General features: G+C 43.8%; 1 long non-coding RNA gene and 1 pseudogene across 1 annotated transcript; both read right to left on the bottom strand.

Moving 5' to 3' along the window:
* Positions 1 to 1,603: 1,603 nt before the first annotated feature.
* Positions 1,604 to 1,980, bottom strand: LOC102760428 (annotated as a pseudogene).
* A 6,481-nt stretch (positions 1,981 to 8,461) lies between these two features.
* LOC107182291 lies at positions 8,462 to 12,046 on the bottom strand. Its single transcript, XR_001513006.1, has 2 exons — positions 11,899 to 12,046; positions 8,462 to 8,681 (listed from the first exon to the last, which is right to left on the bottom strand). It is a non-coding gene; the product is annotated as an uncharacterized LOC107182291 (long non-coding RNA).
* Positions 12,047 to 13,229: the final 1,183 nt, after the last annotated feature.

Below are 13,229 nucleotides of genomic sequence, written 5' to 3'. Positions count from 1 at the left end.
GCCCTTGACTGGAATTGAACCTGGGACCCTTTGGTCTGCAGGCCAATGCTCTATCCACTGAACTAAACGGGCCAGGGCCAGAATTGCCTCTTTTGGGGGAGCTGTGGGGGCTGGCTGTGTGGGGCAGAAGAAGATTTCTCTGGGAAAAGGCACAGGATTGTGGGCCAGGACAATACCACGGCTCATGCCTGAACTTGTTGCCAACAATCAGTGACAGATTATGCAAGAATTGTTGGTATTTTCATCTACTGCTTTGTCTCACCATTAATCAAGTTGACCTGATTTTCTTAATTCACTGGGACCTCACCCGTTTTCTCTTTCTTCGAATTGCTTTTTGTTTGAAGCTAACAAAAGTATTTGTATATATCGTAAATTCTTCCACTTTCATTAACAAAACAGCAGCATATTGAAAATACATAGTCGTTCTGTTATTATATAAGTTTATCCATTACACCGAACTCTCCTTTGGGTAAATGTTATTGAAAAATTTTCTTCCTTTTTTAAAATAAAGACTGTGTTTAGCCTTTTGCATATTTCTCAGTCCCATGATGCTGTAGGCATTCTTCAACCATGTTTGCTTTTTCAACTGGGACTATTATCTGGTTTCATTGTTTCCAAACTGGAACTGAGTTTTCCTAGTCTTGATTCTGTATAGAGTTCAGCCTCATCTCATCATCCCTTCCTGCCTTATTCTAAAAACACTTTCCATACCCCACCTGTACCGGAAAATGCATTTATACTTTGAACAAAATTGACAAGCCATAATGGTAGTGCATTTTGGCACTTTATTCCAGCTTTGTAAAAGTTAGAGGAAAACATAGGCATAGAGTAGGAAAAATATATCTGGAATGGCATAGTATAGTACAGCGGGAAGCCATATAACCAAGTTGGAGAAGGATGCTAAGAGATTAGTTAGAAATTAGAATCTGTATAAGATAAAGCTCAGAAAAAATTATCTATCATGTAGAAGACCATTTTTGTTGAAGGGGTATTAAGACAGTGATATAACAGAAAATACTGAGTAGAAAAACATTCTCGCAACACTTAACACTAACACTGCTCCATGGACGTCACCTGTTGTTCTCCCGTGCAGAATAGGGTGGTGGTCGGGAGTGTCAGCTCAAGTCAGACAGATTTAGAATAAAGTTCAGGCTCGTCATCACCGACTGAGAAAGTTATTTAAGATTCTCTCAGCCTTAGTATTCTTTAGCTATACACGGTCCTAAATAGATAATGCATCTAAAGTGACTAATAAAATACACGAGGCAAGTTAATTTATTACAATAATTTCTTAAGCCCCTGCTACATGTATTTCACAGAACTTGTGGTCTAGAGAGGAAGGTGGACAATCAAATCAGCACACAGGTAGATAACAGCAGCTGGAGAAGGAAAATAGTAGAACATCAGGAGAACACGGAACAGAGGGATCTGGGCTGGTCTGGGGCCAGGGAAGGTTACCTGAGAAAGTGATGTCAGAGGAGGATTGGGGGTTAAATAGGTAAAGGAGGGGGAGCTGGGAAAGGGCACACACACAATGATTTTTAAACAGTAGTTTAAAGTTTACTTCAATTATAATGCAAGTTAATCTGATTTGAGGTTAGCATCACAAGGCATACTTCTGAGTCCATTCCTGAGATATTCTGTTGTACTTATCTCGGTCTGTTTTAAAGGTCCATGTCACCTCTGGCACTAGGGGGTCATCTGGATTTGGATCACAGAGCAGTGATCCAATACCTAAAAGAACTTTAGAAATAGTTGAAGCCTGAGACCACTGTGATCTTAGACCACTGAGACAAATGCTAGCATTACTGTTAATATTTGGATGATAAATTCTTGCTGTAAATGCAACCTTAGGTGGTTGGAAGAGGTGGTTTGTAGGAAAATGAATTGTCAAAAAGAATATATCACCCTGATATCGGCTGTATTAGGTCCCATAATTGTGGCTTGCCTATGACACACATCATCCCCAACTGGACTCATTGTACATGCAAAGTCCCCAGGGTATTGGGGATCATGGGTTTTTCTGGGGAACTAAAGTTGTATGGGCGTGGCTGGAGCATTGAGAATGAGTGAGTGACTTGTAAGAGATGAGGCTGAGGCTGAATGTGTGGGGAGAGGCTGCATTACTCTGGGCCTTTATAGTAAACTAGAGGCCCTGTGCTTGAATTCATGCACGGGTGGGGTCTCTTGACCTGGTCAGCGATCAGGGCCGTTTTGCCCAGGCCCAATCAGGGACAATCAGGACCAGCCGGCTGTCAATATTCATATGTATAAATCTATGCAAACACATATACACCGAAATGTTAGGTTTGCCACAATTAGTCTAAACCAGTAAAACCCTTTACTTAGCTTTATTACAAACTAGGGGCCCAGTGCACGAATTCGTGCACCTTGAAAGGAACTGTGGGCTGTGAGGCTGCAGTAGGCACAGGGATGGGTCTCTACCCATCCTCCACACCCCGACCTGGTCCCTCCTACCACATCCCTGGTCCCCTGTCTGCTGGCAGCCCTGCTCCCAGTGCTGCTGCTCCCATGAGCTGCTGATGGCACGGGCCCCGCCCATCAGCGGGTGCGAGCGAGGCTGGCACTGTCAGTGGGTGTGAGCGGGGGCTGCCTATCCCAATCGACCGACAGGGCTTCTCCAAGGTGCAAGCGGCAGCTGCTGCCTCGATTGCCCCTCAGGACCAGGGGGAGGTGGAGAAGCCCTCAGGGGTGATTGGGGCCAGCAGCCACCGCTTGCACCTGCTGATGGTGCCGAGCAGTCAGGGCCAGTGCCGGGCACTGGCAGCAGGTGCGAGTGCCGCGTGGGAGCAAAGAATTTTTAGTAACCAGCAGAGGCTCCCCCAGATGACAGCAACCAGCGCCCCCTGGTCCCCTGTCTGCTGGCAGCCCTGCTCCCAGTGCTGCTGCTCCCATGAGCTGATGGCACCGGCCCTGCTTGCACTCGCTGATAGCTCGGAGCAACTGGGGATGGCGCCAGCAACAGGTGTGAGATCTTGGTCTGGCACCCCCACTCACCTGCTCCACCATCCTGCTGCAGCCGTTCCGTGCTCTGCCACCTGCTGCCGAAGCCCAACATGTGCTGCACACGTCCCCTGGTGGTCAGCGCATGTCATAGTGACTGGTTGTTCAGTTGTCCCACCATCTGGCCTATTTGCATATTAGGGTTTTATATATATATATGTATGTATAAGATTTGAAAGTTTTATACTGTTCTTATTTCTAAAAATCTGTCTTATATGCTTTGCTCCTATGTTTCTAAACAACTGTAATGTATTCATTCGCTGATCAAACATTTATTTTCTCCCCAGAAAGTGAAAGGTATGCTTTTAGGATTCAGCATCACATTCAGGGCCCTGAGCAGCTTTCCTGCTTCAGCTTCTTGCAGCCCCCTCACCCCAAGGGCGCTGTGTTTTCTTGGTTTTGAGTCTGTTGTCCCTCGGCCTTGGCTGTCCTCTAAACATGTCTGCCCCACATGAACTTGTAGTCATCCCTGGAGACCTTTTTGAAACACGATCTCCTCGCTGAAGCTTTTGTGGATCCCTGTCAAATGTTTGTAAATTGCCTTGTTCTGTTGTGAGTTCCTATCGCAGACAGGCTTGAATTAAAGTGAAGTTGTTCCTATCAGTTTCCGCCTTTAGATGAATCATTTTTAAAGTTCTGTTTTGATTCTTTAAAAAAAATACTTTTATTGATTTCAGAGAGAGGAAGTGAGAGAGAGAGAGAGATAAAAACATCAACGATGAGAGAGAATCACTGATTGTCTGCCTCCTGTACTCCCCCTACTGGGAATTGAGCCCACAACCCTTGGCATATGCCTTGATGGGGAATAGAACTGTAACCTCCTGAGCCATAGGCTGATGCTCAACCACTGAGCCACACTGGCTGGGCTGATTCTTTTTCTTTCCCATCAGGGAATCTTGCTCAGTTTACCCTCTGATTCAAGTTGGGCTCCCCCAGAAGGAGATCCTGAGATAAGGATTTTGTGCAAGTAATAATCTCTGTGGGGAGGGAATCCCAGGCAGTGCCTTCCAGGGAGCTGGGCACTGAGACAGGGAAGGGGAGGGAGCCGGGACAGGTGCAGCGCTGAGCAGGTAACTGCAGCGCCCGGGCTCATCCCCTCTGGGACCCCCGTGAGGCGAGAGGCGCTGTAGAACATGCCTCGGGGTTGCACCTGAAGGCAAGGACGCTGGAGAGTTAGTCCCCAACATCAGTCAGTCAGTCAAAGGTTGAGGGCTGATCCACGGGGCCAATACAGTCAGCAGCCAGAAGGCCCCTCACGGAGAGTTGCGGATATTTGCAGCCGAGAGCTCTGGGTGGACAGAGAAAAATGAGAGCTGAACACACGGCTGGTATCTGCAGGGATCATTCACACAAAGTATTTTTTACTTGAAGTCATACACAGTAATGAAAGCGTCTCCCTCCTCCCCCGAGACCATAAAGAGAAGGTGGGATTTGAGAAGGAAAGGCGCATATCACCAGAGGGGAGGGTGGCAGGGGCCTGGGATTTTTATTAAATGTACCTCGGGTTTTTAGCTAATATATTTTAATGGCGAACATATTAAAAACCAGGGTCTAGGATTTATAGCGGCTGTAAGGAAAGTGAAAAATAACAAGGCCCTGGGGCCGACTGGGTTTAGTAAGTGCCACCAGCGGGAGGAAGGGCCATAAAACCTTATCACAGACCATGGGAGGCATTAGCCACACGGTTAAGTCGGGAGAATTTCCTCACAAACCAGGACGCGCAGAGCCCGTTTAATAAAGGATGCGGAATCTGGACGGCTTCTTAGTTTAGGAATGTTACCCGAAGTCTTAAAAAGCAGCAAATGCGTTTTACGCGAAGCACATGCATCCCAGCAGGCTTAGCTGATTCTTTCCCAACGGGGAAAACAGCGAACGGCTTCTTTTCATTCCATTTTCCATGTTTGTGGCACTCGCTGTCCTCTGAGCCTCTCTTCCCGTAGGCTCCTTGTCCCCCATCCTGGTACTGGCTGTGTTTTAGAGCGATTTTTGGATCTGTGGAGTAGGCCAATTCTTCAAGAAAATGTACTAGTGTTGAGCTGCGGTCACAGTGCCTGAGTTTTCGAGTGTTTTGGTGATTCATTGGCCACACATATATAAAGAAACATCTCTGCTTGAGAAGGTGTATATTCTCTTACTCACCTGACAGTTCTCATCACAAAGAACATGATAAAATTAGAGGGAGGCGTAGTGTTGGGAGGCTGGTGTTACTTTACCTTTAAACCACACGTTGGTTGGTTTTCCTGTTTCCAAATCATATTCTTAGCAGACTGCCATCCACTCCAGCAGTTTCATTCATTATTAGACCAAGTCCAAGAGAGTGAAACTTTAACCTCTGCTTCTAACCACTTCGCGTTGGTTTTATCTGTAATGAACTTGTAAAAGGCATCTGATGACAGATTCTTTCTTATGCTCCAATTACCTAACTTCGGAGGTCCTCCAAGGGGTTTAATTTAACCACTTTATACTGCAAAGTGTCATGAGGTAGAGCAGGAATATAAACTGAGAATCCCAGGAGTTTTAGCAAGGAATCCCAGAGAGCATTACCGGAGGAGCCCACCTGGGGAATGTTGGTAGAGCCTTGACTGGTGTGGTTAAGCCTGGGGTACACCCTGGTCAAAAGAATACAGCGCCTCAACCAACATTTGCTGCAAAGTAATTTAAATACCTCACATCTCTCAAAGGCAATGCTTTTAAAATGCCTCCTCCCACTTCTCTCCCATCCACTGGGCGTGTTCTGCCGGTGTATCTGGGCCCTGAGTTTTCAAATGTCTCACCTAGAAAACTCCCCTCGCACCAGCCCTCCTATTTCCTATGCTCTTCTCCCCTCTATACACCTGATACATCCCAGAAAAACCCTACATGAGCCAGTCTGGCAGAAGTAGGAGCTTCTTGGAAGGGGGAAGAGAGAAAGACAGGGTATGCAAAGCTAGAACCCTTCATAGGTCAGAAGAATGGGAAAGCAAGGGATCCTTAGAAAATAATCTTTGCATTTAACTGCACAAATACGAGCACAGGAAAATATTTTATCAGACAGCACCAAGGGGTACTTTGTTTTATTTATTTATTGTCTTAATCCTCACCTGAGGTTACACTTATTGATTTTAGAGAGAGGGAAAGGAAGAGAGAGAGAGAGAGAGAGAGAGAGAGAGAGAGAGAGAGAGAGACATCGTTGTGAGAGAGAACATTGATTGGTTGTCTTCTGTACCTGCTCTGCCTGCGGATTGATATAACCTACAACCTTGGTATGTAGCCTGACGGGGAACAGAACCCACAACCTAGGCTTACGGGACGATGCTCCAAACAACTGAGCCACACCGGCCAGGGGGGCACTTTATTAAGAGCAGGCATGGTTGTCCTTCATGACAGCCACCCTGAGTTAGAGAGATGCGTCCCAGAGTCCCACCCTCCATGTGACTCTTCCACCAGAAATCCTTCCTGAACCTACTTATATTTAAAATTGTGCCACTCATGAGTTCCACAAGTTAAAGATGGTTTGAGAATTCTTAGATTTGGTTAATAATGCTAAATGCTGTCTACGCCTTTCATGATTTCAAAGGCTTCAATCACTCTAACTCTCTGTCCTTTTTCAGTGTCTGCTGTCTGAGAGAAGCCTCCGTTCATTTCAGCATTTTGGTTGGCTTCCCTGGACCTCCTCCAGCTCAGCTATGTTTTCTTTGCGATACAGCTGTCAGAATTAGTCACAGTATTCCAGGTGTGTGAGTCAGCTTTGCAGGAGGAACAGCAGACTTTATGATTTACTTTTAGCATCTTTTTTGTTTTGTTTTGCTAATTACCTAGTATTATTTTTGCTGTTACAATTTTCCCAGGGACAAATGTCTTTAAAAAACACACTGTAATGGTTTCTACCGCATTTTCTTTGGCTGTAACTATCCTTCTGGAAATACGGTTTGAACTCCTTGTTGCACCTGCCTAGCCTGTACCCACATGAAAGATGACTTGCTATTTTTCTCCATACCCTGGAGATTATAATCAGGGTTGGGGATCATAACCAGGAACACCCTGATGGAAATTCTAAGATAAGGTATAAGCATGGGTAACATAATGGGTGGGAGAAGGTACCCTTTGAGAGGAAGACAAAACCATTTGTAGGATGAGGAACCAAATCAAAGTAAAATTTGATTTCCAAAAGATCGTTAACGAAAGCTCTTTAATGCCATACATAAGTTTCATATTACGTGGTAGAACATTTTATTGGGAAGAGATAACTGACTAAACTTTATTTACAAGTGAGTGAGTCTATCCTGACTTATTTTGACTTAAGGGAGTTTCACACAATGAAACCTTCAGTTTGCTCACCTAGCAGACATAGCAGTGGGTTTTAGAGGGCAGGGGGTGGGGAACTCCAGGAGTTCCTGAGATAAAGTCACGGGGTCTGTGAAGTCAAAACTCTTTTCACAATAGTGGCAAGATATTATTTACCTTTTTGTTTACATTCTTCATGAGTGTTCAGAGTCGGAAATGTTCATTGCAGCTAACCTTTGACGACTACCACTTTTTGAGTTTTGGTGTAGTACCAAAGAGGAATATCCATAAATAACTAGAAAGATTATTAAAATACTCCTCCTACTCTTAATTAAATATCTGAATTTTCTTTGCATATTTTTAACCAAAGCAGCAAATTGAATATATTGAATGCAGCAGCAGATAGAAGAGTCCTGATGCTTTCTATTAAGCCATACAATTGAGATTTGCAAAAATATAAAACTATGTTACTCTTCTCATAAACTATTTTTGGAAAATATAGTTCTTTTTCATAAAAATATTATTTATGTTAACACACGATGGGTTTATTATTGTTATTTAAAAATGAATAAATAAGCATTAAAAATTTCTCAACTTAAATTTCTAATAAGAAATATCAATTGATGTAACTCATATAAACAAAAGCACTTTGGGATGCTCCATAATTATTGAGAGTGTAAAGGGATGCAGAAGCTAAGAAGTTTGGGAATGGTCAGACTTTGGAGAATCCAAATATCATTTCCTCATTCTTTGTGCACATGATTATTTACTTCTTCAAAGGTCCTGTATTATTCTTTGAGTCTCTAGGGCATTTACATTTATCTTAAAGCATAAAGCAGTTTCCTATTGGCATAGAGTCCCAAGGTAGAATAAAGGACATATAACAGCAAGAAAATACAGTAGTGATAGTATGATACGGAGAATCATGTCAATTTTACTTATTTTTGTGGTTCAGAGTGACTACCTAAAATTCAGTATTTAGCTTCCAAATAATAACTTTGTAAACTGGGGTTATTATTTTGAAAATCCAGGCTTTCTTTTTCTGTGGTGGTTGTGACCATGAAGAGGAAAAAAAAAATAAGTGAAAAGTCTGGGAAAGTCATCTAGTTCTTAAAAAGTTTAGGAAATTCTGTGCTTTCAAAGATGGGTAAGAGAGAAGCCTTCGAATTTTAGAGAGAATTGAACACTAAAAGAAAGGAAAGTTTATGAAACCAGCTACATTGTCCCGCTCCCAAGATGAGTAACGTTGCCGGCCGTGGCGCCATCTCGTATCTTACGAGCACTCCTCCTTCAGATGCATGTGAGATAGGACACGACAACATCTGATTGAGATCTAGCAGGGGCCAGCAGTTTCTCAGAAAATACAGCCGGGTCCTGTGGATTCTTGAGATGATCTTTCAAGTGGAAAACAAATTGTGCAACAGATGAAGTGCTATTGTAGTTGCAACCAACTACTTTTGAATGCTCAAAACAAAACAAAAACCAAACCAAACCAAACCAAACCAAAACAAGCCCATACCAAGGAGCTCTTCTGGATGGAAACAGATGGAATTTAGAGACAGATGTGAGCCTTCCCATGAGAAGTTAGATTTACTGCAAAGTAAAACAACAAGGCTACGCATCTGCCCACAGGGAATGACGCTCTGACAGCTGGTGTGGTGAGCAGAGTAATGGCCTCCCAAGCATGTCTGTGTCCTCATCCCAGGACCTGAGGACACGTTACCTTACAAGGCAAAAGGACTTTGCAGATGTGATAGGAAGGACTTGGAGATAAGGACATTTTCTTGGATGATCCAAGTGGACCCAGCTTAATCACAAAGGTTCCTAGAAGCAGAGAACCTTTCCTGGCTGTAGTCAGAGAAAGGGAGACGTGACTAAGAAGCATGGTTAGAGATGCAACGTTTCTGGCTTTGGAGGTGGAGGGAAGGACCATGAGTCATGGGATGTTGGTGTCCTTTAGAACCCAGAAAAGGCAAGGGAATGGATTTATTCCTAGAGCCTCTGGAAAGGAATGAGACCCTGTTGGACTTCTAATTGAAGAAATGCAAGTTAATAAATTTGGGCTGCTTTATACTACTAAATTTACGGTAATTTGTTATGGCAGAAAGTGAATACGGCTGGATTGAAATTGATAACCCGATGCCCAGCTCTTCAATTTCATTTCCAGTGCACTGATTCTGGGTCTATGCTGTCTAAATCAGTTGACCAAATAATAAGTTAGGCGGTCAGTGGGACACATGTTGCTTTTCTGTTTCTTTTGTGAGGACCCCATTAGAACCTATTTCTAAGTCTTTGGGCTCAATAGTGAATGAGGTAGGAAGGCAGTTCCCTGGGGAAATCATTCCAAAATCTTGCCTCTTCTTTTCGTGGACAAGAGGAAGAGAAGTAGTGAAGGTTTAATAATTACTTAAATCAACAGTATAGTTTATTGTGTTTAAGGTACATAGATGTATAAATTTTAGTTTACAGAAGAGAGTGGGTCCAAATAAATGTTAACATTTTTTGTTGTTGTTAATTTTTAAAGCCTTGTCCTAATACTATGACAGTGATACGGGAAAGGTCAAGGTGGGACATGAAAAAATGAAAAAAAAAACCCCCACAAAACAACACACCCCAAATTCGCTAAGCTGCTTGGAGTGTGAGAAGAGCACTTTCTGTCTCTTCCCCCTTACGCAATGCTGTTGACTTAGGGCCAGAGGTGCCTGGAGGAAAGACCAGAATGTACGAATGATAGCAGCCGTGGCAAGGGAACAAGGCAGGAACTCTGGATGTAAAATTAGAAGTGCCAGAGTGGTTAGAAGCCAGCCAGGAAGTGTGCCAAGCTATGAAAACATCAACGCCTGCTGCCTTTACATGCTTCCTTCCCCTGGTATGGGGACCCGACAATCTCAGTTACGTTTACATTCGGCATTTTTATTTGGAAACTTTGTACACGTTGTCACTGATTTTTATGTAAAGCCAATCATTTGTGTTAAATGATTGGCTTTAATTCCTGAAGAGTAATTTTAGTACATCTTAGGGCCAACTGTTTTCCTAGGAGGTGACAGCTGGAAGTTGGGGGAGGGGCAGGGAGTCAGCTTGCCTGAAAGAATTTGATTTTTAGACAACTTCCCCCCAACTGTGTCCATTCAAAGCCTACCTACACTTCATAAGCCCAGCAGAAAGGGACTACCTATTTGCCCAAACCTCCTAGAACATGCTGAACATCACGGTAAAAAGAACATAACATCTAGTAAAATTGCTAAGCAAGAAGTTTAGAGCTACCACTGTAATCACTTGTGTCTTACCCAGAGGGTGCCCCAAGTCCAATATAAATTTCTATCAGGAGACAAGGAAAGCAAACTTTTAACCAGCTGCACATTTTATTTGAAGTCTCAGGGCACTTAGAAAATGCCTCATGAGCATAAGGAGGTTTAATTGCAAAAGCTATGCAGTTGGAGAGTGAAAAGCAATCAGAATGGGAAGGAAACGAGTTTTCTATGTGGTCTGAATTTTACCCCCCAGCTACGTTTAGCTTATAGAAAGCCAGCATTTGTAACGATTCCTGGCTTTCTCCTACTGGTCTAGGAAGATTGAGTTCATTTAATTTCCCAAGGCTCCAGAAGTTTCCATGAATTTCATCTCACAACTAATGTTTGTAGGTCTCATTTCTCCTGTCTCTTAAAGTCCCAAATAATACTTTAGGCCAGGGATGGCGAACCTATGACACGTGTGTCAGAGGTGACACGCGAACTCATTTTTTTGGTTGATTTTTCTTTGTTAAATGGCATTTAAATATATAAAATAAATATCAAAAATATACATCTTTGTTTTACTATGGTTGCAAGTATCAAAAAATTTCTATATGTGACACGGCACCAGAGTTAAGTTAGGGTTTTTCAAAATGCTGACACGCCGAGCTCAAAAGGTTCGCCATCACTGCTTTAGACAGTATTTTACTGTAAAGTGACATTGGCAGACATTGCGTCGTAGGTACATGCTACCCATCCGCATTAACCATGATCAAATAAACTTCCAACCAATGAACACAGGGCACAATGCTGGTGTTCTGACCTCAGAGAATGATGTCTAAAATATCAAGAGAAGTATGGAAAAATGTTTCACCTCATTACATAGAATGTTATTTCCCTGTGACTTTTTTCTGTAACTAAAGCTGAATCAGAACATCCAATAAATTTATACAGGGTGAATGTACTTCTATAGAAACCCTATTCTTTCCCGGGCCAGAGAATGCTGATAAAATGTGGGGAACGGGGAACGTAAGAAGTGAGGTGAGGTGGGAGCCGCCACAGGGAAGTGCTGACTTAGCTTGGATCCACGGAGAGATCGCTGGAACAGGAGTCGGGGGCCTGGGTTTTGGCCTTTCTTTACCTCAGCGAAAGCATGAGCAGATAGAGTAGTCCCCCCAGTGGATAGTACCAAACCCTACGTATGCTATGATTTTTCCTATGCATACATACCTAGATACAGTTTAATTTATAATTTAGGCACAGTAAGAGAGGAACAACAATAATAGATAAGAAAACAGAACAGTCATGACAATATACTGTTGTAAGAGTTATGTGAATGTGGTCTCAGTTTCTCTCAAAATACCTATTGGACTGTACTCACGTTTTCAGTTAAAAGAAGTACATACAGCTTCTCTTTGGCACATCCCAATTGCCGGCATCGCCACTCTTGCGCGTTGAGGCCACTCACCATTAAGTAAAATAAGAGCTCCTTGCACATAGGCACTGTGATCTGTGACAGTTTATCTGACAACCGAGGGCTACTGGGTGACTCACAGCTGGGGAGCCTACAGCATGGAGGCGCTGGACAAAGCGATGATTCACACCCGGGCGGGATGGAGAGAACCCGCCTGAGATTTCATCACAATTTAAGCTTATGCATTGTTCATACCTGGAACTTTCCATTTAATATTTTTGGACCACAGTTGACTGTGAATAACTGAAACCTCAGAAAGTGACACTGTGGGTAAGGGGTGTGTGTGTGAGGAATATTGTATTTAATAGTTCCTCATGTGAGTTTCTTCTTCTGAATCATGGTGTCAATAACACCTACCCTTGGCATTATTGTAAAGGCTATATTAGGAAAAGGAAGCAAGACATCCCATAGGATACCTGGCACACAGATGCTTAATGTGGTGAGATTTATTCTTTCCTGAGCCTTAATTTAGAAAACTAGGATAGTCTAGTACCCATCTGATATCATACATAGTTATTACGAGAGGCTTGGTGCATGAAATTTGTGAATGGGGTTGGGGAGGGGGCCCCTCAGCCCCGCTTGCACTCTCTCCCAATCTGGGGTTCCTCAGGGGATGACCAGCAGTTGGACATTCCTCTCACAATCCTGGACTGCTGGCTCCTAACCGCTCACCTGCCTGACTGATTGCCCCTAAACACCTCTGCCTTGTCCCCGCCACCACAGCTTCTTCAGGAAGGATGTCCAGAATGATGTCAGGAAGGTCGTTTGGCTGTCTGGTCTAATTAGCATATTACACTTTTATTATTATAGACTAGTGGCCCGGTGCATGAAATTTGTGCATGGTGGGGGTGGGGGGGTGTCCCTCAGTCCGGCCTGCACCCTCTCCAATCTGGGACCCCTTGGGGGATGTACGACTGCCAGTTTAGGCCCGATCCCAGGGATTGGGCCTAAACTGGCAGTTGGACATCCCTCTCACAATCCTGGACTGCTGGCTCCTAATCGCTCACCTGCCTGCCTGCCTGGACGCACATAACTGCCCCCCTGCCGGCCTGGTCACTTCCAGCTCCCCCCACCCACTGGCCTGGTCGCCCCTCACTAACTCCTGTGCTGGCCTGGTTGCCCCATGCAGCCTGCTGTTCAGTCGTTTGGTTATACCTGCCATCCTAGTAGTAGGCAGCCATCTTGTGAGGGTATGAGGGTTAATTTGTATATTACCTCTTTATTATATAAGATGTCTC

This window comes from Myotis davidii, unplaced genomic scaffold, assembly GCF_000327345.1.
Source record: "Myotis davidii unplaced genomic scaffold, ASM32734v1 scaffold175, whole genome shotgun sequence".
Taxonomy (NCBI): Eukaryota; Metazoa; Chordata; class Mammalia; order Chiroptera; family Vespertilionidae; genus Myotis; species Myotis davidii.
The sequence above is the reverse complement of the archived record's forward strand: the minus strand, read 5'-3'. Positions and strand labels throughout refer to the sequence as shown.